At 41.4% G+C, this 26,663-nt stretch overlaps 2 long non-coding RNA genes across 4 annotated transcripts; one reads left to right on the top strand and one right to left on the bottom strand.

Moving 5' to 3' along the window:
• On the top strand, positions 1 to 21,802 carry LOC123096994 (uncharacterized). The gene is made up of 4 exons (XR_006446841.1): positions 1 to 645; positions 6,840 to 6,889; positions 20,684 to 20,706; positions 21,099 to 21,802. It is a non-coding gene; the product is annotated as an uncharacterized lncRNA (long non-coding RNA).
• Positions 9,723 to 18,356, bottom strand: LOC123096995 (uncharacterized). 3 transcript variants are annotated; one of them, XR_006446844.1, is made up of 5 exons: positions 18,173 to 18,356; positions 17,643 to 17,776; positions 16,863 to 17,143; positions 16,676 to 16,746; positions 9,723 to 10,290 (listed from the first exon to the last, which is right to left on the bottom strand). It is a non-coding gene; the product is annotated as an uncharacterized lncRNA (long non-coding RNA). The 3 variants fall into 3 exon arrangements; XR_006446843.1 differs by having other exon boundaries at positions 16,663 to 16,746; positions 17,643 to 18,356; XR_006446842.1 differs by having other exon boundaries at positions 17,643 to 18,356.
• Positions 21,803 to 26,663: the final 4,861 nt, after the last annotated feature.

The following is a 26,663-nucleotide window of genomic DNA, read 5'->3' as shown; positions in this document are numbered from 1 at the left end:
TCGAAAAACGTACATGAAAGGAGGGAGTAGCTTTTATTATTATTTCATGGACATTGATTGAGTTAATTTAAAACACGTACTACACCAGATGACCAGAAGCAGACCGAAATCAACTATCTTCTCACCTACTCCACACTATCAGCACGTATTCATTTGCTTCTTTCTCTAGTCTTCTTGTCTTTTCGGAGCTCCCGGCCATGGAAAGGAGCAAAAGGCTGAGCCAGATTGGATCCACTGCATCTCAGGATAAGCCCGAGTCTCCCCTCGGTTTGCTACTTTGTGGTACTAACCACACGCACCTCGTGGTTGGGATGATGCTTGGTTTGGCTCCCAGCCTGCCTCGTCGATCTCCCGGCCGGTGAACACGTAGCAGGGCCCTAATAGCAACTGCGTGATGGAGGATGAGAGGTCATCGAACTCGACGGTGCCTTTCACGTCAGCGTCCATGGAGGCGATGAAGGAGTGGATCTTGTTCCCTTAGCTCCTTCACAATTTTGGGGGTCCTGGGAGTGTTATCCGTCCCCAACCGCCGAGCTGCAGGCGTCGTTGCTGTTCCCAAGCGAGGCACCCGACGCATCATCTTCATCCTCGATAGTAGCAGCCCGGCTTCGGCATTGCATTCTTCCACCTGCAATATACTTTAAGGTACTGCTTGTTAGTGACAAATGTTACCATTTCTGTTTTTTGTACTACATGCATACTTGGTGTGATTTTCGTCCAGATTGACTTCTTGTCCACGTACCAAATGAAGATAGTAAGTTCTGGACGCCTAACCCAGCTTAAGGAAAAATGTTAATTAGTTTATGTCCCCTCCACTTTTTTCGAGCTCGGGACTGGAATCGGTAGTGTTCGACCCCCTACGCCCATTAATTTTCATCAAATTAAGGAAATAAATATTGTCTTTATGTTTTAATAATTGAATAGTAAAATTAGGTCTAATTGCTACATATAATATATAACGATGCTAGGATCCTCTCACCGTTGAATTGTACTTTGTAATAAGCTTGAAATATCAGATGATATAGAGTGTTGATGTTTGGCATTATTGAACTATTTCCATCAAATGTTGATGCATGTTTCCAGTAATTATGCAGAGTAGTAGACCATATCCGTCCTATCATATCTTTTAGCATAGATAAGTCAGTTATTATTTTGAAGATAGTTTGTAGTGTACTATTTTTCCACGTATTTATTCTTATATAAAAGGCCGGTAGCATCCGTCTAGTTCATGGCGATGGACATGGCCTCTACCCCGGCGAACATTCAACCCAATACCCATCAAGTTCATATGTATGCAAGTAGCGCCACATTTAATAAATCTTTATTTCTGTCTGGCCAAATCCTTTGGTTTGTATTGAGTACTGTATACATGTCCTTGCCCTGAGTGCATGAACCCCTCTTATATTGTAAATTCCCAAAGAGACAATTGATGATGGCACCATAGATTACAAATTTATAATGTATAATTAGTTAAGTGAAATTGGTTCTAGATCTCCATGTTTCATGCGGTGAAGCACAATATGTGTAAAGCCCTACCGAGTTTTACTATCTGAGCCATTTAGTACCGCGATACAATGGAGATTCCAGCAATCCTAAAATCCGTGGATACTGCTATTCAATAGGTTAATTGTGGGGACCCCGAGTCATAAGTCGTGATCACCGAATGCACGTGTACAGTGATCCCAGAGATCAATGCTCACTGAACACACAGAAGCTAAATAACAAGAGTCTTAGGGCGTGTTCGTGTACTCCTCCGTGGCCGCAAAATCCTGAACTCCACCGCCAGCTTCCGAGCGCCAGCTTCTCATGTGAAATTCTGGAGCCAGCGATCTGTTCGGTGCACCAAAACCTAGAGCCAGCATCCTGTTTGTTTGGGCTGGCCTCGTTTAGTGTACTTGGCCTGGGGATGGCCCATAGGCCCGGTCGGCTAGCGAATCGGTACGTGAGGAACTCACTTGGCGAGCGAACCGGTACGTTAGGAACTCACTTGGCGGTGGCAGGGGCTGGTAATATCCATCAACTCCATCTTCTCTTTTTCTGGGAGCTCGGTTTGTCCAGCTCCCTGAATCCTTGTTTTCTACACTGCGCTCGCCGCCAGCTTCTCTCGCTATACTCCAGGAGCTGGAGCGTTCGGTCAAACTCCAGAGTTGGAGCCGAAGGAGCCAGGATTTGGAGGGCTCCCGAACACGCCCTTACATCCATACAACCCGTCTTACACAAGTAGGTACATTATGGCCAAGTCTTGAGTATATCATCGCAGCAGAAATCTTCGTCGACAACTTGGACCCATGCCATCTTCCTTAACCCTACAGGCATTCTGACTGGGAAGCGTCCTAGCTCGCATGTTCATCACCAAAGTATTCTTCATCATATCCTGTTCTTTTATGCCTGGCCAATAAAATAACCCGTGGCAAGCCAATGAGTACTTTGAATATACTCGCAAGCAACCCAAGTGTGATAACAGAAAAATTATGCAAGGCTCTACTGCTAAATTGGCATTTTTGCGGAAAGCTAGTTTTTTTCATGCAAGTATGATCAACATTTTTCAAGGACATGAATGCATTTGTAACAAGTATCAGGAGGTTACAGACATCAACTTCGAGAAAGAGTTATGAACTCATGCTCAAGCTCATCGTGACTTCCTCACGAATCATATCAACAATATTACCTAACCGTGTTGTTTGTCAGAAACATATGGACATAGTCTAAGCAGCACCACCCAACTGTCCTTGACCGTGGACACGGCTATTCGAATAGTTTGACACTCTGCAGAGGTTGCACACTTTACCCACAAGATCCGGGGAACTTCTGTGTCATCCACGACCCGTTGTACCTCAAGTACCCGGGGTAAGCACCCGATCACTATCTTTTCCTAGACGACACTAACATAGATTCCACTCGATTGGTAGTAACCCCCGTGCCCAACATTTCACATCTTAAAATTGTGGAGCCTTGCTCCCATATTCATCACATACCACTGGCACGGGGTAACAACGGTGTGTCCGGTGCCCTGTGAAAACAGTCATGGCCACCTATCCAAGCACGACCCCGTCCCGAGAGTGGCCTCGTGTCACCCCCGTCACTAGTAATGCGGGCACCATGCTAGTATCGGCCTAGGTAATCAATAATGCCCTTTCCCATATAAGGGTAGAGTGGTTGCACATGTTTGGTTGGGTCGGTCAACAAATCTTAAATCTAATCCGTCTATGTAAACAACACTTTCATCGAGCCTCGGTACACTACTTCTCCACCAAGTATGTCAAACCACACTTGTTTCTTTCCATGCATCACTCTGACCCATTTGCATAGCCAACTACTATAGCACATTTCTACAACCCACCAACACAACTCTAAACAAGGATAGAGTCTTGAACAATGCAAGTATCAACGGGATATGCAACGAAGGCAAACCTAGAAGGTTGCCATTCAAGATATATCACGCACTCGATGAAACAACAAAAATGCCATTATGATGTAAAATGGTTCATCATGGTCAAAGGGATGCTTGCCTGTTTTAACAAAGTCTTCGAGGTCTTCAAATATCTCTGGCCTAGCTCCAAGTATTCCGTCTACTTCGTCAACTAACGTCGGAAACAAACACAATAAGCAACACAATAAGGCAAACATAAAAGTGCTCTAAAAATACGAAGTTGACTTTTCTAGGACTTTTCTGGTTATATGAAAAATAACCAGGGTTTCATTGGATTTGGATCAGCGGATATTTCTGAACATTTCAATCCGATGGAATCAAGGGATTAATGGATTTGCAAGAAGTGTACAGAAACATTATTTTGAAAAATGTGTAGAGGCAACCATTTAACAAAGGATGATTTTAGAAGCACCTAGGAGTTGGTGTCACTGGATTTTGAGTTAAAGTGATTTTTCTATGAATTTGGAGAGTTGTCAATATATGGAGAAATGGACCAATATTTCATGTGGCATGTAAAGTATTGGGAAAAATGTGCAAAGACTAAGTTATGAACTTAGAAGTATCTAGGAATTTGAAAAATGGAATTTGGGTAAAAAGTGTGCTCTCTGTGATTTTCTAAAGTTCATCACAGAAATAGAAAAACAAGATTTGATAAATGTTTGTGAAGAAAATCTTTATGGAAAATGTGCAAATTTCACCATGTGATAGATCATGAATTTATGAACTTATAGAAATTTGAATCATCAAATATGGAGTCCATTTGAATTATCTAGGAATTTTACAATATTTATGAAAAAGAAAAAGGAAGAAAAGAATTCAACCTTATAAAGCGCACTGGGCGACGCCCAGCTAAACAGTGCCTACTAGGCTCGGCCTAGTGGCTCAGCTGCGCGAGGGAGGAGGTGACGCCGAAGGCGCACTACGAGAGGGCGCCACCCAGCGGGGCTAGCGGATCGTCCTGAAGCCGTTTCAACTTAACCCGACTGGTGGGCCGGCTCGGTCGCCTCTGCCGCTGACGAGCGGGCCCCCTGCCAGCTGGCGGGGCGGTCATCCTCAACCTCCCGCTCGAGGCAGAGCGCACGCCGGCGCTCGTCCGGCGATAGCCGGCGCCTCCGGCTGTCTCCCGCGGCGCTCCGCCTATGGGCGAGCTCAGCGCGGAGCGGCGCATCTGCTGGTGCAGGTCACTACCGCCGGAGGGGGCCGACGTGACCGCATCTTTGACGGTGGCGGGGGAGGTCGTCGGCTATCCGTGGCTCTTGGCATTCGTGCATCCCTGCAACGGTTCGAGGAGGTGAGGAGGGTCGCCGGACCACGGGGAGTATTTGGGTGGAGGAAAGGGACGGAGGTGAGCTCGGTGTTGCTTGAATTTGAGCGAGCTGAAGTGGCGGCCGTGCGGTGGTAGGAGGAGAAGGAAGGTGCGGGAGGAGGAGTAGGCTGCTCGAGGAGGTCGCTGGGGGATGAGGGAATGAACCGAGAGGGTAGAGGGACCTGGGGTGGCTGTATAAGGCGGGGCCATGGCGCACCGTGGGCGGCGTCCACGGCCGCGGCCAATGCAATGCCAGGGGCTGAACTTGCACCCAGTGCCTTGTCCATGGTGTTTGTAGGCGTGGCCTAGGCCAAGGGAAAGGAATAGGGAGAGCAGGGAGGTGCTAGAGGCTTCGCGCGTGTGAGCTCGCCCATTGGAGCTCTCAGGCGGTTGGGGCGCGTGTGGAGGAGGCAGCAGGAGGAAGAAAGAGAAGGGGGACAGGGGTGTGGCGTGTTGCGGACGTCGAGGAGCATCGACTGGCGCGTGGGGGAGGCTCGAGGTGGTCGGAAGCCTTGGGCAGGACGCATCTACAGTGCGGGAGCACACTGTAGCGCGCTCCAGAGCGCCCATTTGGCATGCCACGGCATTCCCACCCACTCTGGGTGTGTCCCGCCTTATCTACTAGCTGCTGGGGCATATGGAGATGCCCTAGGGTAGCTTAGGTACTAAAGGAGAGGTAGGAAATAAAAATAGAGGGAGGAAAGAGATGCTGCCATGGCTGTCCAGAGAGGAATATTGGAGGTTTTTCCCAACAATAATTGAGAAATGGCGAGGGGAAAGTTACTGGAGGTAGGAGGTGACTAGGGTGAGCTCTGGTAAAAATTTGAACTAAAGGGGAATTCATTTGGGGCTCCAAACAGTGATCACAAAAATGTGGCAGAAGGTGTTCGATAGAGTTTTCGGCAAGCAAATGGATTCCACTTGACAGAATTAATAGGATCAAATGGTATATATAAATGAGGTTGATCACTAGATTTGAGCCCATTTGGAGAAAGTTGCCAATGTAACTTTGGCAAACCCTAGAAATCAACAAAATGGATTTTCCAAGATTTAGTCATGCAAATATTTTCTCCTTGATGCACCACTTGGTGTGGTCTCATCATTTTAGGATTTGAACACGTCCACAAAAATATGAATCAAAAGGAGGCAATTGGCAATGTAGAATTGTTCAAACTTGGTTCTGGACAGAGAGGGTTTTGGGGAACTTTTGTGTACCAAAACTATTTGGATGGGAATGAAACTTTCCAAGTTCATCACATTAGGCATATGTGACATGCTAGAGTTTTCTTGGATTTATTTGACAATATTTCATACAGAAATATTTCAAATGCTTGAAATATACAGAAATGGTTTGGGAGGGTTTTGTCCAATATTTTGAACATGACCATGTGTTGAAACTCATATATATGGAAAATATGTGTCCAGTGAGCTTCCCAAAATTTTCTCAAATATTTTTGAAACATTAAAATAATTTTAACCTATTAAAGACCATTTTTGGCCTTACTAGAAAGCCTTTAAATAAAATAGCAAAACAACTTTTAAAATAATATTTTTGTGTTTTCTGGGCGTCCTATATCTAATAGGAGTCAAATATATTTTTTTAAAAGATTTTTCATGCCCTAAATTAAGTACTTGTAGTTCAAGTCTCAATTCAGGGAGTTTGGGAAAACCTAATTTAGAAAATACTTTTCGGCCAACTTATTTTTGTAAGAAAATACTATTATGTCCTACACACATGGCATGGTCATTGGGCAAGGTTTTGGATCAAGGAGAAGGAGTATAAGAGTTGGAGAATTTATTTGATTTTTAGAGCACTTGCAATTGCAAATAGCGGACAAAAATCCAATCAAGCACAGTCCAAAACACTTAAAGTTTTTGTTAAACCATATTTTATCATGATTATTAGCTTAAGTGTAGTGGCATGAAAATCAGGGTGTGACATTAATAGCATGCCCCCCTTTAAAAAACCATTTTATTTGTTTATTAGTAACTTTATTCCTTTCTCTAATATATTTTGACCTCTTCTTTAGATAGCTAATTCTTTGGTCTCATTCATTTGTTGTTTCTATGAGTGTTTGTCCTAATATTTAGGTGAAAATCCAGGTTGAAGAGGCGCGGGTCTATCATAAGGACCTGGTGATCTTCAGGAATGGGTATGTGGATCAGACCTGTTACGAATCTACATTACCTACTGAGTATGCCTCTTTTTCGATTCTATTGTCGTCATAAACAAAAGCTTCCTTTTTCAATTCTTTGCGAGATTGAAAAAATATAAGTACATATGAGAAAGGACGGTGTAATATCAATATAATTTGCATAATTAAATGTTAAGATGAGCACGACTAAACATTGAGTGTCTCCAAACTGGATAAGTCTGCATGCACACATAATAATTTAAAACCATGTTGTCATGGACTCTTAAAGTAAACACAATTGTATGCTAATGCAGATTACTTCCAAGTATATAGAATATCTAGAATATATTTGTGTAAGTGCAGCCAACGGGATTAAAGTTTGTAGTTTAGCACTTGCTAATGCGTCGTCCTAGCCTGTGTTCCTTCGAGTGGTTTCCTAATCCTCATGTCTTGTGTTGATTTTTTCTCTTATTTTTGCATTCTGTCCTTTTCTTTTTCGTTTTTTCTTTTAGATTTTGAATCCATTCTCACTAAAATTTGAATGTTAACTAGTAGAATGCCCGTGCATTGCTACGGACTACAATGCATATAAATAAAATAAAAAATTAAGGTTGTCTTCAAGGTTGAAACTCATTTCTCTCTCATAGAGCCAAGCATGTGCAGGCTCCATCAATTTAGCCCATATGTAGGAGAGAAATGTGTTTACCGGCCTATCTGACATGTTATCACCAACATGCAGTCCCAACACAAAAAACCCGCCCTACGACGCACTCTTCCATTTTCATGTCACCCTCCAATTCTCTCTCGCTTTTCTATCATAGCGGGACATTTCTCGCTAGAGCCCTCTCCTTCAAAATTAGATGACGCCCACCGCACCTTTGGCATGGCACCCTATCTCCTTGACACTGTACTTCCCCATGGACAGGAGTCCCCCGCCAACAGCCCCGCTCTACGTCATGATACCCTTCCCCAGTGTTCGTGTCGATCCGCCGTCGCCATCAAACGGGAGGAGGTGTGCACCACCCGTAATGCCTTTCGAGCGAAGAAGGTAGATCCAATGTCTCCTGAGCCATTGACATGTTGTAACATATAGTTGAATGTCGTTCATTACTAGGAAACAAAAATATGATGTCCGTTGTTGGGCATGCAACTGATACGCCACTGTGTCCGTTATTAACTCTTGAAGGAACCAACCAATGCATTTACCATTATATCCTAACCAAAAAATTATATGACTTGATGAAAAAAATATGGAGCACTCGCTCATGCAATTTGCCACAAAACCATCTCTACTGAAATGCAATTTACCACATTTGACCAACCCCAACCCACATCCCACTCACTCTCAACCCTCACTCTTATCATGAATCCACTAACTCGTATTCGGAGTGAGCCTGTGCGTCATGGTAGGTGAGCAACAAGGCACATGGGTGGCAAAACGCCTTCAGATGTAATTCACTACATGCCTATAGCAAACTTTCTAGATAAAAAGATAATGCTACCTCAACATGCACTCAATAAAAAAATGAATTATAGATCACAACGAAAAGTATTTGATGACTTAAAGCAAGCAAATACTATTGATTGTTTTTTCTTTTCTATTTTAGTAAGAAGGTAAAATGACTACATTAGTCATCCCCATCGAATGCTTAAAAAGTAGGCGGTAGCAACAAAAACAAAGCAAACTTCTTATTGGGTTGGCAACTCGTCCAAGTATGTTTACATGGACCATCATAATGCAATACAGATAAACTTTAACATAAAAAACAACAATGATCGGAGATATTAGGTACAAGACAAAATGTATGACACAGGTTTATTGTTGCTCAAATACCACTTTCACATGATCTCTTTATAGTGTTGGTTAGGGCACTTGGTTCTCTACAAACATACTATTTGAATTAGACATCACCGATTCATGTAAAACTGTAATGATAGAAAGCTATTTCATTATTTCAACAAATAAAGGTCTGCAGATGCTAGAACACCACTTGCAGCTAGCATGAATAGTAGAAGAATTGAATGGTTCTATGGATCTATGTAAAACAAGTAGCCCACTTTGATCAACATATTAAGGTAGGGGACCCCCCTCCCCCGTGCGCGCGTTTGAAAATTCAAAAAACAAACAAATAGCGCATCATAATGAGGTGGCATAAGCTATGGTATGGCATCGTCCGAGCTCCCGTGCTCATTAACAGTTAACTCAAGAAAAAGTTGAAAAATAATTTTGTTGTTTATAGATGACATCTACGGCAACAATAATTAGACATACAACATCAACACTGATGGAATTCATAACACCTACTTGTTTTATGTGAGTATATAAGCTCTCACATTTTGCGCTACAAGTAAGAAAACAAAAACGATAGTTAGTTTATGTTCCATTTTGCAAAAAAAAACTTATATAAAAATGCCTATTATCAGGCTTTTTTTCTCTCCAAGCAAGAATACATAAATGGAAAGAAATATATCTTCTTACTAAAACTGCATCCCAGCAAGACTATGCATAAATGTGAAGAGAATCTAGCTTCCAGGAATATGTGCGATCCATTGTTCCATATACATAGTTAAGAGGAGAAACAACGAATATCACCTATAAATTTTTTTTGTACGACAATTCTGCTCCAATCAAAGAGGATAATACTCATAGTTCAGTGAGGCACACAGCTAGAGTGGCAATCATAGTATTGAAAAGAATTGTCTATAAATACATGAAAAACAAGAAAGTGTGCTAGAAATACAAGAAATGCCCCCTCCCCTCAACAACCTCACAATGCCTAGCCACCATCACTAAATATTCATTCCTCTGCACTCTCTTCTAAGAAGTCAAAAGCTGAATGCTTGGAAAAAAGTACTGAACAATCGGCGTAATATTTGTGAGACAGGTGTATCGCTAGTTCTGCAATTTTCTGAAAATATGACAGTGTACTAATCTAACGTGTGTTGCAACGGGGGCACATATAATTTAATAGTTAATACAAGCTTTCAAGTTTCTTTCACCATTAAATCAATCCTTTTTTTCTTCTCCTCCCCCCGTCGGAGTTGGCAGCTAGTGGAGTCGAACTCTGCCTTCTTTTGATCCTTGCTGTGGCCGCTCCTCTCGTCCTCGTTGAACAACTCCATTAACAGTTTGTTCTTCTTCTCAACAAGGTTCCAACGCCCCAGGAGCTACCCCACAAGCTGGTAATAACTGTTGTTTTTAGTTGCGGCGAGAAAGATCCCGGTAAAGAGGTTGTTGATGCTCTTGATCACCTCCCCGTTGTTACCACAATATGCTCATGCAAGCACAATTTATACATCTATTGATGCATCATCGGTGTATTCACTTCCTTGACCTCAACTTCCATGAGCATCACATTGTCGTTCTTACCGCAGATGTTCATGTCACCCATAGGTCAAATTTATTCGAAGTCATAGGTCTGCATGAAGTTATATCTCCCATAAGCAGATTGTCTTAATATAAAGGAGAAGAAACTACTGTAACTGTAAGTGCATCTAGTGCCCCTTAGTGATTTTGGTGTATTAAAGACTTATAGGTAAGGGACTAATGTGTTGATGAGTGTACACAGGTCTATAAGTCTATGAGGAGTTTGATATTTAAAGAGAAAGTCGACCCCTAAAAATGAATGTCTTCAACTGAAGACTTTGAAAGTGAAGAAATTGGTTTGACCTTGAAGACTTGATATTCGTCCGAGGAACATGAAGCGTGAAGACTTTTGTTTTAGTAGTTTCATTTTCTTTTTTTCTTGAGTCATAGGAAACATCATACTGTTAAAGGGGGTCGAGGTAAAACTAAGGAAAAGTTTCCAAGTGATGCTCATCTCAAAATCCTACACCTACCAATCCCTTCGAGTGAAGCCATTGGAAATCTCATACAGTTAAGTTGATTTCTTCACTGACAGAGACGAAGTTCTTCTGTTGCCTGAGGAATTTTTTCTGACTGAGGAGTTAGGAATTCGCCAGTGCGGATTGCCTACCAGCGAGGAACATGATAGCCCTCAGGAATTTTATAGCAAAATTTCTGACTGTTGCAGTATTATGCCAGCTGTCCCAGAATATCTTATCCACCTAACGTTCATATCATTGAAGGGCATTTATGTCTTATCATGTTGGGCCGTTCCCTAGGCCATAAATAGCCGCCCCCTACAACCACTAGCTGGTTGGCTGCTCCGAGAGAAACTGACACTTGTCATTGAGAGCATCCTATCCTCCGAGGACTTTGAGCGAAAATCATCAAGTGTGGAAAACCCAAACCCAAACACCTACAAACCCAAAGTGATTGAGCATCATTGAAGAGATTGTTCTTGTGTGGAACTGACGCTTGTTACCTTTGAAGACTGTGCATCTTCCAGATGGTTAGGCATCATGGTCTAGAGCATCCAAGAGGAAATTGTGGATTGCCGAGTGACCTAGTTTGTGAAGGTTTGGAAGTCACCTGAAGACTTACCATGAGTGATTGGGTGAAGTCTGTGTGACCTTAGCTCAAGGATAATACGGTGAGGACTGTGCGTCCGGGACTTTGTGTCCTCAGGTTTAAATACCTAGCCGCTCCAACCAGACATACATATGTCATAGTAGTTGGAACGGGTCTACCAAATCATTGTCTTCACCGAGCTAACTGGTTCTATTTCCTCAACCCTTCTATTTCCTCATTACTGTGTTGTTGTACCTGATCGTTACTGTTTGAAGACTTTCACTGAAGATTTTCTCAATTTCCCCAGTTCAATTTCTTCAGTCAGTTTGTTTTCAGCCCGCTTATCCTGTGTTTACGCTTCTTGTACTCTGTGCCTATTATCATTTCATCATGACGTCTGTGCCATTGTTCTGTTATGCTTGCATCTGAGTAATTATGTCGCTGCTAAGTTGTTCGTGACTTAGGAATTTCCTCACTGTGAAATTCCCCAGTGAAGAATTTGTAAAAATTGCCTATTCACCCCCTTCTAGTCGACTTAACGCACTTTCAATTGGTATCAGAGCAAGGTACTCCCTTGTTCTGTGTGATTTTGGTTTAACTGCATGCAGTTTTAGTTATGTCGACCGTAGGAATGAAGACTGTGTCATGTCCGATCTTTGAAGGTCATGATTATCCCAAGTGGAAGGCCATGATGAAGAAGCGCCTCATGGCGATGAATAGCGAACTATGGACTGTCACTCAGATTGGTCTTACCGATCTATGCAAGATGGCAGAGGCTGATGACATTCGAAAGTACACTCTGCTAAACCTCACGGCGAAGGACATCATCTGCTCCTGTGTGTCTCAAAATCAGTTCAGGAACATTATGCACCTCTGCCACGCGAAGCTTATCTAGGACTGACTCTCTGAGGTCAATGAAGGTCATCGAACTCGTCATGATCCCTGGTTTGAGGATTTCAAGGAATCACTCAAGGTGATGACTTTCAAACCAGAATCTTCATCCTCTGCAACATGCCTTATGGCGAAAGGTGCCAAGGTAACTGAATGCTACCTATCTGAGTCTAGTGATGATGAGTCTGGTTTTGAATTTGGACCCAACTATACCAAACTTGCTTCCCTTGCCACTAAACAACAAAGAGCTTTGGAAAAAGTTCAAAACATGCTAGATGAGAGCGATGATTTGTTGGGTGAAGAAATGGATCGCATTAAAACTTTGAATGAAAATCTTCAGAGACTTTAGTCTAAGTTTGGCAACCTTCAAAGTCATCATAACACTCTCTTATCTGATCATGAGAAGCTTTCTTATGAATTTCTTCAAAGAAAGCAAGATCTTCAGAAGCTAAGGATGAGTTATGAAGATCAGCTGCAAATTCTTCAATTGTTTCTGCTATCACAAATTGCTCAACTGAGGATGCTACTAGTATCACTGACTATGCAGGGCTGAAGGAATTGTATGTGACATGCATGTACAAAAGCCTCAAAGAGAATCAGGCATTTTGTGATGTGCTTAAAAAGCAGATCCTCAATAGGAACCCTAGGAAAGAGGGTATTGCCTTTGAGAGGAAACTCAATGCTGATGGGACCTACTGGAAACCTGAGCAGTATCACAAAACCTCATGGGTTGCTACAAAGGGACCTCCCGTAGATCCATCTACTTTATCTGGTTTTACATGTGAATCTTCATATTCTTATGATGAGTCATTTGACTCCAATTATAAATTGTTAAAAAATCAGAATGGTGAAGTATTTGATAGATATGGCACTAACTGCAGGAACGGTCCCCCTATGAAGAAAATCTGGGTTCCCAAAAGGTGCCATGAAAGTCTTCAGGTGAATGTCATCATGACACCACCTGTGAAGAATAGGAACCTAGATCAAATTCTTCATATGGACCAAAGTCTTCATATGGATCCAAGTCCTCATATGGACCACATTCCTCACGTGGATCAAATTCCTCATATGGCTCAAAGTCCTCATATGAACATCATCATGCTAACACTTATGTCTCATAGGGAAAGACAAAGGGTTATGAATATGTGCATTATTCTTCAAATCATTATGTTCATAAGTCCTCGAAGAATTTCTCTGCTTATTCATATGCTTACCCTAACCCCTCTTATGTGAAACGAAGTGGATTAGCATTTATGCCACCTTTCTCTTATGGAGCTCGCAGAATGGTGAACTCTTCGCCACCCCTCCAGATGTGGGTGGTGAAGAAAAAGAACTAATCTCTCATGCAGGGTCAGGTCTCCAGACGAACTTAACCGTCTAAAGAATTTGCTGGAGACCTGAATATGCTTGAAAGGACGCAAGCTAATCATAAAGAAATGAATTTTCATTTCTCACGTCCTCATATTGTTTTATCTGTTCTATTGCTTGATGAAATTGATCCGATGAATATGATGTCATATTCTTCACTGATGAAGTATATGAGTTCGTACGATGCACTAATCATCTGGAGGATGATCAACCCAAAGCCACTAAGTGGGTCCTCGATAGTGGATGTACAAATCACATGACTGGTGATCGGAACTTATTGATGGACACTGCTTTATCTCCATCGCATCTGAAGCATATCACCTACGCTGACAAAGGCAAAAGCAAGGTATTGGGTCTAGGTAAGGTTGCGATCTCAAAGGATCGACACATGGACAAAGTCATGCTTGTCGAGTCCTTAGGTTTCAACCTCATGTCTGTCTCAATGCTTTGTGATCTTGATATGGTTGTTGTCTTCGGCAAGTATCGTTGTGTTGTGATCATGGAAGCTGACAATTCGAAAGTCTTCGAAGGCTTTAGGAGAGGAGAATTGTACATTGTTGATTTCTCTACAGGACCACAACCCGCTACATGTCTACTTGCAAAAGCTTCAGAAGGCTGGCTATGGCGTCGACGACTTGGTCATGCTGGCATGAGGAACTTGCACACTCACGCGAAGAAGAAGCATGTCATTGGCATCGAGGATGTCAAATTCCTCAAGGATGACCTGTGCGGAGCTTGTGAAGCTGGAAAGATGACCAAGGCCAAGCATCCCTCAAAGACTATCATGACTACCACTCGTCCATTTGAATTGCTTCACATGGATCTCTTTGACCCCAATCATTATTCCTCATTCACCAATGAAGCATCTTTATATGGCTTTGTTATTGTTGATGACTATTCTCATTATATATGGTTGCATATCGTCACTTACAAACATGAAGTGCAGGAAGTCTTCAAACGATTTTCCTCAAGGGCTTCAACCAACTTTGGTGTGAAGATCAAGCACATCAGAAGTGACAATGGGACCGAGTTCAAGAATACTGGTCTTGATGACTATCTTGATGAACTTGGTATTACTCATGAGTTATCTGCTCCTTACACTCCTCAGCAGAATGGCGTCGTGGAGCACAAGAACAAGACTCTTGTTGAGATGGCTTGCACTAGGCTCGATGAATATAAGACGCCTCGTCACTTCTAGATTGAGGCAATTGATATTGCGTGCCACATCATCAACATGGTATATCTTCACAAATTCTTCAAAAAGACCTCATACAAACTCCTCACTAACAAGAAACCCAATGTGAGTTATTTCAAAGTCTTCGGTGCTAAATGTTGGATTAGAGATCCTCATCACAATTCTAAATTTGCACCGAAAGCACATGAAGGTTTTATGCTTGGTTACGGAAAGGACTCGCACACCTACAGAGTCTTCAACACCGTTCATCACAAGGTTGTTGAAACTGTAGATGTGCGATTTGATGAAACTAATTGCTCGCAAAGAGAGCACTTACCTCCTGTGTTAGATGAAAAGTCACCTGAGGAAACCACCAAGTTCAAGGCTACTGAGGATGTCATACCTACTGAAGAATCTGCTGAAGAAGTCATTCCAGAACATGAAGAACAACAAGCTGGGACACCTGAAGAAAATGGCTCTGAAGAAAATGTTGAGCCAACTCAACATCGCCAACCCGCTCATCCTCGCGTTGCAAATGAAGTGCAGATCGAGAAAATCATCAACGACATCAATGCACCAGGTCCTCTCACACGCTCAAAGGCTTTACATTTATCTAGCTTTTGTGGCACTTTGCTTTTGTCTCGATCACAGAGCCCACCAAAGTAGATGAGGCATTTCTGGAGCCTAAGTGGATTCAAGCGATTCAAGCGATTCAAGGTTTGAGGTAAAACTAGGAAAAGTTTCCAAGTGATGCTCATCTCAAAATCCTACACCTACCAATCCCTTCGAGTCAAGCCATTGGAAATCTCATACAGTTCAATCGATTTCTTCAGTGACACAGACGAAGTTCTTCTGTTCTCTGAGGAATTTGTTCTGGCTGAGGAGTTAGGAATTCGCCAGTGCGGATTGCCTACCAGTGAGGAACATGATAGCGCCGAAGAATTTGATACCCAAATTTCCGACCGTTGCTGTGCTATGCGCCAGCTGTCCCAATATATCTTATCCACCTAACAGTCATATCATTGAAGGCCATTTATGTCTTATTATGTCGGACTGCTCCCTAGGCTATAAATAGTCGCCCCTACGACCACTAGTTGGTTGGCTGCTCCGAGAGAAACTGACACTTGTCATTGAGAGCATCTCATCCTCTGAGGACTTTGAGCGAAAATCATCAAGTGAGGAAAACCCAAACCCAAACACCTACAAACCCAAAGTGATTGAGCATCACTGAAGAGATTGTTCCTGTGTGGAACCGACACTTGTTACCTTTGAAGACTGTGCATCTTGCAGACGGTTAGGCATCATGGTCTAGAGCATCCAAGAGGAAATTCTGGATTGCCGAGCGACCGAGTTTGTGAAGGTTTGGAAGTCACCTGAAGACTTACCACGAGTGATTGGGCGAGGTCTGTGTGACCTTAGCTCAAGGAGAATACGGTGAGGACTGTGTGTCCTCAGGTTTAAAGACGTAGCCGCTCCAACTAGTCGTACAACTGTAACAGCAGTTGGAATTGGTCTACCAAATCATTGTCTTCACAGAGCTAACTGGTTCTATTTTCTCAACCCTTCCATTTCCTCATTACTGTGTTGCTGTACCTGATTGTTACTGTTTGGAGACTTTGACTGAAGATTTTCTCAATTTCCTCAGTTCAATTTCTTCAGTCAGTTTGTCTTCAACCTGCTTATCCTGTGTTTACGCTTCTTGTACTCTGTGCCTGTTATCATTTCATCATGATGTCTGTGCCACTGTTCTGTTATGCTTGCATCTGAGTACTTATTCCGCTGCTAAGTTGCTCGTGACTTAGGAATTTCATCACTTTGAAATTCCTCTGTGACGAATTTGTAAAAATCGCCTATTCACCCCCCTCTAGTCGACTTAATGCACTTTTAGTAATAATATATGATTAACTTGAAGGAACTATTGAAAAGATTACATCACAAGTTTACCTCGAGCACTCACATTGTCAAGCACTTAGGAATCTTGTCTGTAATTGTGATCGCAATACTTGCTCCCGTACGAATTTTTTACAACTGCAAACCATAGATAAAAATAACTATTAATAGCAACATGGATTGTTGACATAGAATACATCATATGAAATCAATGTTAAAAAGGGATATGCACATACATATGGCAGAAGATTTACCTACAATGAACTTGAGTTATATCATGCTATCGTTCACTCTTTAATCTTCAATTTTCACACTATATGAGGGCATAAGAAAAAGTGTGCCATTTCATTTGCATAAGGAACTTGGGAAGTGCATATTTATGGAACTGAATAGTTTTTTGCTTCACACCATTGCATCTATGCCACTTCTGCTGCTCCCATGAAATGGCATGAGATAATTGTGCCATTTCTCAGCACTGGAATAGAAGCTGACTAACTGCCAGTTAATAAGACATATGTAGCATGTAGCAAACCTCCTACAATGCACATTCCTTCTTTATATAACAGTACAAAAATAAAACTACAAAATAAATAAAGAAATAGAAATCTATGTAACAAATTGGATGGTGTCCGCAACTATGTGACATATCATGTTTTATATCCTCTTCAAGCGGATATGGGCACATAACATGTTGTATTCTCTCGTATCTTCTGGTCACTGAATACGATCATATAGGCTAGAGTCCAAGTGAAGCTATGCATCAAATTATGTATCTGCAAAACTGAGCTTACTAAAAGAGAGGTAAGCACTCACTGTCACTAATATTGTTATATAGTGAAGAACAATCTTCCGACCTGAAACTTTATACTCAACCGGAAAAAAACTGAACTAATAAAGACTGGCAATGGTACTCATATGCGCAATTAGTTTAACCAAGCAAGAAAATTTAATCACCAGGTTAAAAAAGTGTAAGCTGACTGACGATGCTTTGCAAACTCAAACATAAAATAGGAGACTAGGTGTAGCAAACATACCAATTAATCAGGTAAAAGATTTCGTTCTCTGCACTCTGCAGTAGCCAAAATGAAGATTTGTTCTGTGAATGCTTTGGATGAACGCACACACTTCCATTTATCATACAGGCTGCTCAGATTGCCAACTCCAAAGCCTTCACAAATACTCTTAACGGATCAGCTCCACTAAAAGTAACTCATGCATCATAAACAACATTAGACTATTTCTTTATCAAAAAATGTCAGCTAACCAACAAAAAGTTATGTATTGAAAATAACAATGTTCACAACATGAAGCTCCTTCCCTCCGAGAGTCCTTGCCAAGAAAGCAAAATTAGTTTTTATTCAAAGCTTGGTAATGCCCCATTAAACACCAATTCTACATCACGGTGAGACAGGCTAGACCTTCTGTCTTCAACTAGTGAAAAGCTTCTTCCTTGTTGTACAATATCACACCCAACATGAGTTTTCAATAATCACACCCTCCCCATGAAAAAATGACAAAGAAAATGTCACGATTTCTACATACTCTCAGAGATGAGAGGACTCACCTTTGGTGTCAGAGCCCGAGTGTTCGAGACCGAAACGCATAAAATCTTTTAGAATACTCAATCTCTCACCAGATGTGATATCCCAGTCCCTATGTTCTTTTATCTCAGTAAATATCCAAGGTTGTCAAGTATCAAATGTCATGCATTAGCATCAAAGCAATTTAATACAATTTCACATAAGGGCATGCCCGTATATACATTTCATGTGTTCCATTATGTTTAACAAATCAATGCATATGTTGTTTCAATGGTTATCAGACGATATTTGACTTCTCAATCAAATATCTCATGTAGTACAGAGATGTAGAGAGTTTATTTATTTAGCAAGTAAAAGCATCACAAAAAATGTTAGGACCTATGAGCATACTGGTTTTGCATGTATCCTCATGAATTACTATGATTACGTGCTAGACTTTACCTTGTCTATCAGGTATCAGCTCAATGTAAAGTATGCATTAAAAGGACCTTTCAGTAACTACATAAACAATATGAATGCACAGTCATCAACCATCAGCTAGCTACGGACACAGACCAGATGTACTGATTTTAAAAATAAGTTTCATCTGAATTTTGAGATCAAAAAAGAGGGGTCAGTGAGACATTCGTAGAGGAGGAGAAAAATGTGCAAATACAGTTTACAAGCTCCAATTGAGCAACTACGGAAGACGTACAAAATACTATACCTATTAGAATGCTGGAATGGTCATAAATATTTAGAAAGTATCATTCACGCAAAATCCAAAAACTGTATATGCGGAGCGTTAAACACTGTCAGAAATATCAATATTTTGCAATGATGAATAACACTTCTTATGGCAGAGCTTTCCAGACTAAACACTAGAGCATAACTCATTTTTGTAGAACTAAGGCGGAATATGAAGATCCTAATTTAGTTAATGGATTCGAAGTTCCCTCAAATATCCCAAGCTCTTGCAGAGTTGACCTAGTTGCAACACCTCATTTACGTGAAAAAATATAACAAACCTATGAGAATTAAGAGTATTTGAAGCATCATCTGCCTTTACTGAAAGACCTTTAACTGGAGGTAATTCAACGTCACATATATTAAATAGAATAACTGAATTGTTGTGCTCACCTTGTATGTGCTGCTTGATTCTACGTAAGAACAACCTTCTTTGAAGGCAGGAATGGTGCCGATTATTTGAAGTGCCCAGTCAGATTTTACCATCTTCAGGCCTCATCCTGTCTACAAATATGTTCACCATCAACTAATTAAAATTTAGTTCATTGAATCAGTACACAACTTCATCAGCATTTTGTGCATAACATCCCCATCAGCGAGGGTGAGTTACCGAGCATGGCACAAAGCAGGGTGACCTCAACAAGTGTGGGCAGAGGGCTCACCAGTCCGGTCAGATCTGCCAACATGCCGAGCTCCACCATCGCAGGCAACTCCAAGTCCTGGCTTTTCGCGAGAGAACAAACACAACCAGTAGTTAACAAGATGAGAAGAAGGAAGAAATCACGCTGGATCAAAAGGATGCCAAGGAGCAATTCATATATGATAAATCACAAGTGGAACAATCATGTGCACAAAAGGGAACAACAATCCAATCTCACAGTGACAGTGGGAAAGCCAATTTATAGTAGATAGTTAGGCCTCGTGTCCACGCCTCCTCATCGAACTCGGCCTCACCCTTCGCCCCCGGCATGGCGGTCGCGACCCTGGATAGGAGCTGTCCCAACGTCCTCTTCGTGGCATCCTCGATGAGGCGTTGGCCCTTCGTGGCTAGCCCAGTAGAGGGTTGGGTAGAGGTGTAGAAGTGGAGATGTTGTTCACACGAGTACTATGCGAAGGCCAGATCCGCGCATGGTGAGCAGCAGTCGTTGCCGATGTCAATCAAGTGGAGGGGCGGGCATTGGAGATGGGCGAGCGTCGGGACGGGGCGATGTAGTGGAGGGGGAGGCTGGCGGTGACCGAGTTGAGGTGCGAGTGGCAGCGACCAGTGGAGGGCAGCAAGCTAGTCCTGCGTGTGAGATGGGGGACGCGGCGGCGGCGGCGGTGCTCCATTGGAAGAGAGGAACGTGAGGTGGGCGGAAGGGGCGACGCTTGATCCGATCCAGCGTGATGCACATGGTTATTGACTTGGGTACAGACGACGCACACGAAAAAAAAACAGGCGAAAGTGGTGGGACGAAAATAAACCATGGATACTATTCAACCAACTCATCCATTAGGAGTAGGGATAATATATTTCCCCTGCTAAGCTAGCTTTAATAGAAAACTAAATGTGTTGATAGATGCATATGTGGGATTGTAGCACCAAGCTGCTGGTGCATATCCGTTCAAACATAAAAAGAAAAGAACCTTCTTTCTTAGCTTAGAGTACCATGTCATTGGTACCACCAATGCAAAAATGATCATGATTTTTGTCCTGTCCTTCGAGTAAGGTAAGGTAGAATACCATATAGTTTAAAATATAAAATTGGACATTTGTTTTTCTTAAAATTAAAATGTAAAGTTTTGACATGTGTAACTTATTTTTGCAGGTACTCTTTTAAATTTCTTGTTGGTAAGAATTTTGACATGTGTAAAGTTTCGGTGTAGTCTTTCTTAAAATCACCTTCTTTTTGACAGTAACTATACATGCATTTATTGAGTCCAATAATCACCATAGTTATGGATAAACGATTAAAAACATTGGATTTGGAGGTATTGCAAAAATAGTTTAAAGTTCTCACCTTTGATACTTGAATTAAATTGGAAGTGACAGACATGACTGTTTTTTGTGCCAAACTTCCATTTACCATATTTGCTAAAATATTTCCCCGTATAGTGATCCCTACCTTCTCACTAGTGAAAGAATTTGACCATGTAAAAGTAATGTAAAAAGTCATACATAATTTTGAAATTGCTTACATAATTGAAATAACTTACAATAGAAAAAGGACTTGCATCTTGCAGATGTTTGAAGTTTGCTATCTGCCTGTCCGTTTGTTCTTCTGTACTTCATCAATTGGTTTTATCATGGTAAGCAACCCAATTCATTGATCCATGATCAGTAACGAATTTATCAATGCCATATAGAGGAACTGTGCAAATTATCTAACTTAGTGCAGGTGATACATACTGGAGATAATTTGATGCACATGATACTTGCTGGAGGTGGTGTGATTGCTTGACGGAGCCGATAACAGTCGAGGAGAGTCAACAGAGAAAACTGGGGCACTTGCAACTATCGGAGGAAGGTGATGTCCAAGTGCCGATCGCTGGAGGAAGACGATGACGAAAGTGGGCTCTGAAGGTGGGATCCGACTTGTGGGGCATGCTGAAACTGACTTGATGCTAGCTTGTAGAACTAGTTTCATTGCCCTGGCACCATTGCTAACGTGATTGCCAGAGTTCATAAATCACAACATTACCTTCTCGCAATATCGCCTCGCCCTAATTACTCGAGGTAGCTGCCGCCGGCCTAGGACAACAAATCAATCTAAGTTAGACTTTGTTCCCTTGGTGTTTTGGCAGTAAAATATCAAATTATCTGTTTGTTTCTCAACCCCTTGGTTGCGATGCTTTAATTGTAAGTTACACTGTATATGTAGATGCAACTTTCCATTAATCTATGTTGAGAATAGTAACTTTGCACATAGTTCTTTTGGCCGGTGACAGCTATCTAAAGAGATTTTCTCAAAAGAAAAAAAATACCATTTGTAAAGAACCGAATCAAACTGGCAAAGCATATATAGATCTCAATTGGATGGACTCGCATGCACATAAGAGCGACGTGCATGTAAATGTTTGTCCAGTGGAAACCCATTGAAGCTAATCGGCTAGTGGAAACCCATTGAAGCTAATCGATCCATCAACAAGTAGCTGGATTGATCTTCGATCCATGTTTACTGGCGTCCGACTGGACATGCATGTACAAGAAACAACTGGACTGATCTTCCACACCGGCTAGAAAAACACATACCTAGGAAACAGAATAAAATCAATCCTTAGCTAGCCATGATGATTGCACCGCTGAAGAGCCCGGATAGAAATTGGCAAACACGTACCTAGGGTTGATCTCGATGGAAATTCCTGGGTTGTCTTCCCGGTAGGATCGTGTCGAGGCGACTGGCGGCTGATAGGAAAATTCCTACGATGTTGAGGCAGCCTTTGATCCAAACAGAGAGGTAAAATTAGTTTGGACTTTATCTTCCATGGCATTGGTGGGTAATTTCTTCATCTCAATAATTATAATTAATCTAGCGGTTGTGGTTTTCCGATCTATTAAACTAATGGTCGAATATTCCTAATTATTGTGGGATTTTCTAGCTTATTTCTCTTTTATCTGATGAGGCCATTAAGTACTTTTTATATATAAATAGATGTCTCGAGGAGGTAGGATGACTCAGGAAGCACTTTATCCTGATGGACACCCAAAATGAATTGAACAAGACTCTCAAAAAGTCACCCCTGATGCACATAGTCCTTCTAAAAAGAAAAAGAAGAATAAAAATGATAGGACTTTGCATGCCTCTAGTGAACCTGAAGTAGAAAAACCTCCTGATGATGATAGTGCAGTCTCTATCTCTGATGCTTAAACTCAATATGGTAGTGAACACTCACGTTTTGATAATGAAAAAGATAATGATGAGATTCATCAGGATACTTAGACTAATTATAAGGAACTAGACAATGATGCTGAGATAGAACCTGCAGTTGATCTTGATAACGCACAACCCAAGAATAAAAGATATGATGAAAGAGACTTTGTTGCTAGAAAACACGGTAAGAAAAGAGAACCGTGGGTTCAAAAACCTATGCCCTTTCCACCTAAGTCAACTAAAAAGAAAGATGATGAATAATTTGAATGATTTGGTGAAGCCGAGGCCAGTCTTTTTGCGTACTCGCTTGACTGATATCCTTAAAATGCCTCCTTATGTAAAGTACATGAAAGACATCATCACCAATAAGAGAAAAATACCGAAAGCTGAAATCTCCACCATGCTTGCTAATTATACTTTTAAAGATGGAGTATCTAAAAAACATGGAGATCCGAGAATACCAACTATACCTTGCTCCATAAAAAGAAATTATGTGAAAAACAGCTTTATGTGATTTCGGAGGTGGTGTTAGTGTTATGCCTTTCTCTTTATATAAAAGACTTGATTTGAATAAACTCACACCCACTGAAATATCTTTGCAAATGGCTAATAAGTCAACTACCATACCTATCAGTATTTGTGAGGATGTGCCTGATGTTGTTGTTGCTAATGTTACTATTTTGACTGACTTTGTTATACTTGAGATGCCCGACGACGACAACATGTCGATTATCCTTGGTAGACCCTTCTTGAATACTGCAGGAGCTGTTATTGATTGCAATAAAAGCAAGATCACCTTTCATATAAATGGTAATGAACATACGATGCACTTTTCGAAGAAACAATTCCAAGTGAATGGTATTAATGTTATTGAAAAATCTTCGACAATCACTATTGGAAGCTTTCAACTACCTTTACCTACTGTCAAAAGAAATATGAAATGCTTATTGTTGGGGATATTCATATCCCCATTGAGGTAACTTAGTGTTTTATGAAAGTTCTTTGGTTTCATGCTAATCGAAAGTGGTCGTTAATAAGACTTGATCAACCTTATTAATGGTCATTTTTAAGAGGTATGAAGTTGATGAATTTAGTGAGCACTACCTTCTGTCCCTACCTTTTGCTTTCTGTTTTTTTAGCTAAATAAAATAAAGTGCCATGTGTTGCCAGTTTTGTGAATTTCCTGTGCAATAAAAAATAACCCAAAAATAAAAGTTCTCAGAATGCTCTGGAATTTTAATACAGTTTTTTTTATGAATATTGAAGAATTTTTGGTGCAAATAATATCAGAGGGGGGTGCATCAGGTGGGCACAACCCACCTGGGCGCGCCAGGACCCGTAGGCATGACCTGGTGGGTTGTGGTCCCCACGTGGGCCCCGTCACTTATCTCTTCATCCCACATCACCACCTACCTCCAGAAAAAAATCACCATTGCTCTCTCCCTCTCTCTCAATCTCTTGTGTTCTTGCTCTCAAACCCATGGATTTCGATCTCTTTGCTTGAAGCTCCGTTTCTGAAACTGTTTCGAGGGATTGTTGCTTGGTATGTGACTCCTCCATTCGTCCAATTATTTTTGGCTTTAGTGGTTTATATTTTGAATAATTAGCTACTCTTGGTGCTGCTGTAGATGAGCTTGCATGTTGAGTTCTTAGAGTTTTAAGTAGTTTGAATGCTTGCTATGGCCTCTATGCATCCCTATGAGTAGTTGCTACAAATCTTGTAAAGTTTTGTTGAGAAAATTTTGTGGAGTAAAATTTATAGAATTTTGTTTACAGGAAAAACATGAGTATCTTTAGGAAGTTTGCTTCCAAAAACTCCAAGGGAGTGATTGGGGAATCATCTGACAGTGATCTCCATACCCGGAGAATGGCGGAGATACGGCCATGCGAATGGTTCAATAACCAGTTCATGGAAGGGGCTGGAATCCTTTAAGAGTTTGCACAATATGCTGCTAACGCCGGCTTCACCGACTTCGTCACAGCTGAATGTGAATAGTATCATATCCTCACAAACTCTCTGTGCAAAGTTTTAATTTACTTCCTAGGAATAATCCCCCTGCGGTAGAATTTAATTTGTACGCTGAACCCCATCAGATACCGCTTACTGAATTTTGTGACATATGCATGATCCCTTCCGATGGGAGTTTAGCAGAGCCTAGGCCTACAGACTTTGAAGGCCTTTATCGTACTTTGTATATAGGGGATGAGAGAGGGGTTTCAAGTGTCACCGCTACTAGCTTGCATTTTCCTGCCGTTCATTATTTTGCTCTATTCATTGCAAAGTGCTTGCTTGCTAGAGAGAAGGTGGGTAAACTCAGTGCCCCAGACCTTGCTATTTTACGCCGTGCACTCCAAGGCAACACCACTTATAGCTTCGGAGCTATTGTGGCACGCCGCCTCCACATTAATAAATCCAAGGGCAAAATACATGGTGGTATTTACGCTACCCGCTTGGCTAATCGCTTTAACATTCAGATACGCCAGCATGATTATCCGTTGCCCAAGGTTCACCTAGATCGCGCGGCCATGGAACACCACCAGTTTATTGCAGTCGATTACCCTGACATTACTATTCCTTATAACCTAGTTTTCAGTGTGAAAACACGTGATATTATTCCATTGCCAGCACCTGCTTTGTTTGATCCTATTGCCAGGGGTGGATACAGGATTATGCCTGCGGACATCATCGCCAACCGGAACAACCTAGTTGCAGCACATGCTGAGACTCAGCAGTGGGGTCCACAGGTGCCCACTCCTCAGCATTTCAAAATGGGACCCCATGGTTTCTTTGACTACTTATTACCAAGTTAGGCCAAAAGCCTAAGCTTGGGGGAGTACTTATTTCCACCGACATTACATTCATGTTCACACATTTCAGTTGTCGGTCTCGACACTTTTCCATTGTATTATCCATGCATAATTTATTTTCTCACTTTCTTCTTGTGTGTTTGAAAAACTTTGGGAAAATCCAAAAATATTTCAATCTTCATTTTGATTTTTCTTTCACTACTAGGAAAAGGGCTATAGCTAATATGGACATTAATGGTGCACCATGTATGTGGTGCGCCACTGCTATATAGCAGTGGCGTACCAGATACAGGTGCGCCATTATTGACATATTACTAATGGCGCACCTGGTGTGTGGTGCACCATTAGTAGTTTTGAAAAAAAATTGTTAGCAGTGGCGCACCAGGGGATTGTGCGCCATTACTAGTTGACATAGTAATGGCGCACCACACCCACCATGCGCCATTAGTAGTTTTGAAAAAAAATGTTAATAGTGGCGCACCACTGGACAGTGCGCCATTACTAGTTACTAACATTTTTTTTCAAAACTACTAATGGCGCACCAGACACCAGGTGCGCCATTAGTAACCCTGGTGCTAAATGCACCCCCCCTGTGGACCGCCTTTTCAGTTTTAGAAAAAATAAAAGAAAATGATGGAAATGTCAAAAAATAAAAGAAAAGAAGTTTCCCATGTGATATGTGGTCTAGTTGTTGGGAAAATTTACAAATATGAATTTCGACTTTATTTGCAAAACCTCTCTGAAATTTAGTAAAATGGGCATAACTTTTGCATACGAACTCGGATTAAAAAGTTTTTTATATGAAAAATTATCTACTCGAAAAGTTACATCCGAATTCATGGGGGGAACCCCGTTGAACATCTTCAAAATCCCCAAAACTCTAACAGAACGAAAGATATGGGGCTTTTAAGATCTAGAGGGGGGAAATGAAAAAAAATTCAAACTTACTAGTGGCGCCACTAGTAATAAAAAAAATTCGTTTAAAAAAATGTTTTTTTGGAATTTTTTTAATATGATACGTAATATGACCGGGAAGTTTGATTTTTTTTTTCAAAATTTCATCACACTCATGAACATGAACAAAGTCCTAGACATCAACAAGGTTTAATAGGATTGATATGATAGATAT

This window comes from Triticum aestivum, chromosome 4D (assembly GCF_018294505.1).
Source record: "Triticum aestivum cultivar Chinese Spring chromosome 4D, IWGSC CS RefSeq v2.1, whole genome shotgun sequence".
Lineage (NCBI taxonomy): Eukaryota > Viridiplantae > Streptophyta > Magnoliopsida > Poales > Poaceae > Triticum > Triticum aestivum.
Note: the sequence above shows the minus strand (reverse complement) of the source record. Positions and strands in the feature narration are given on the sequence as shown.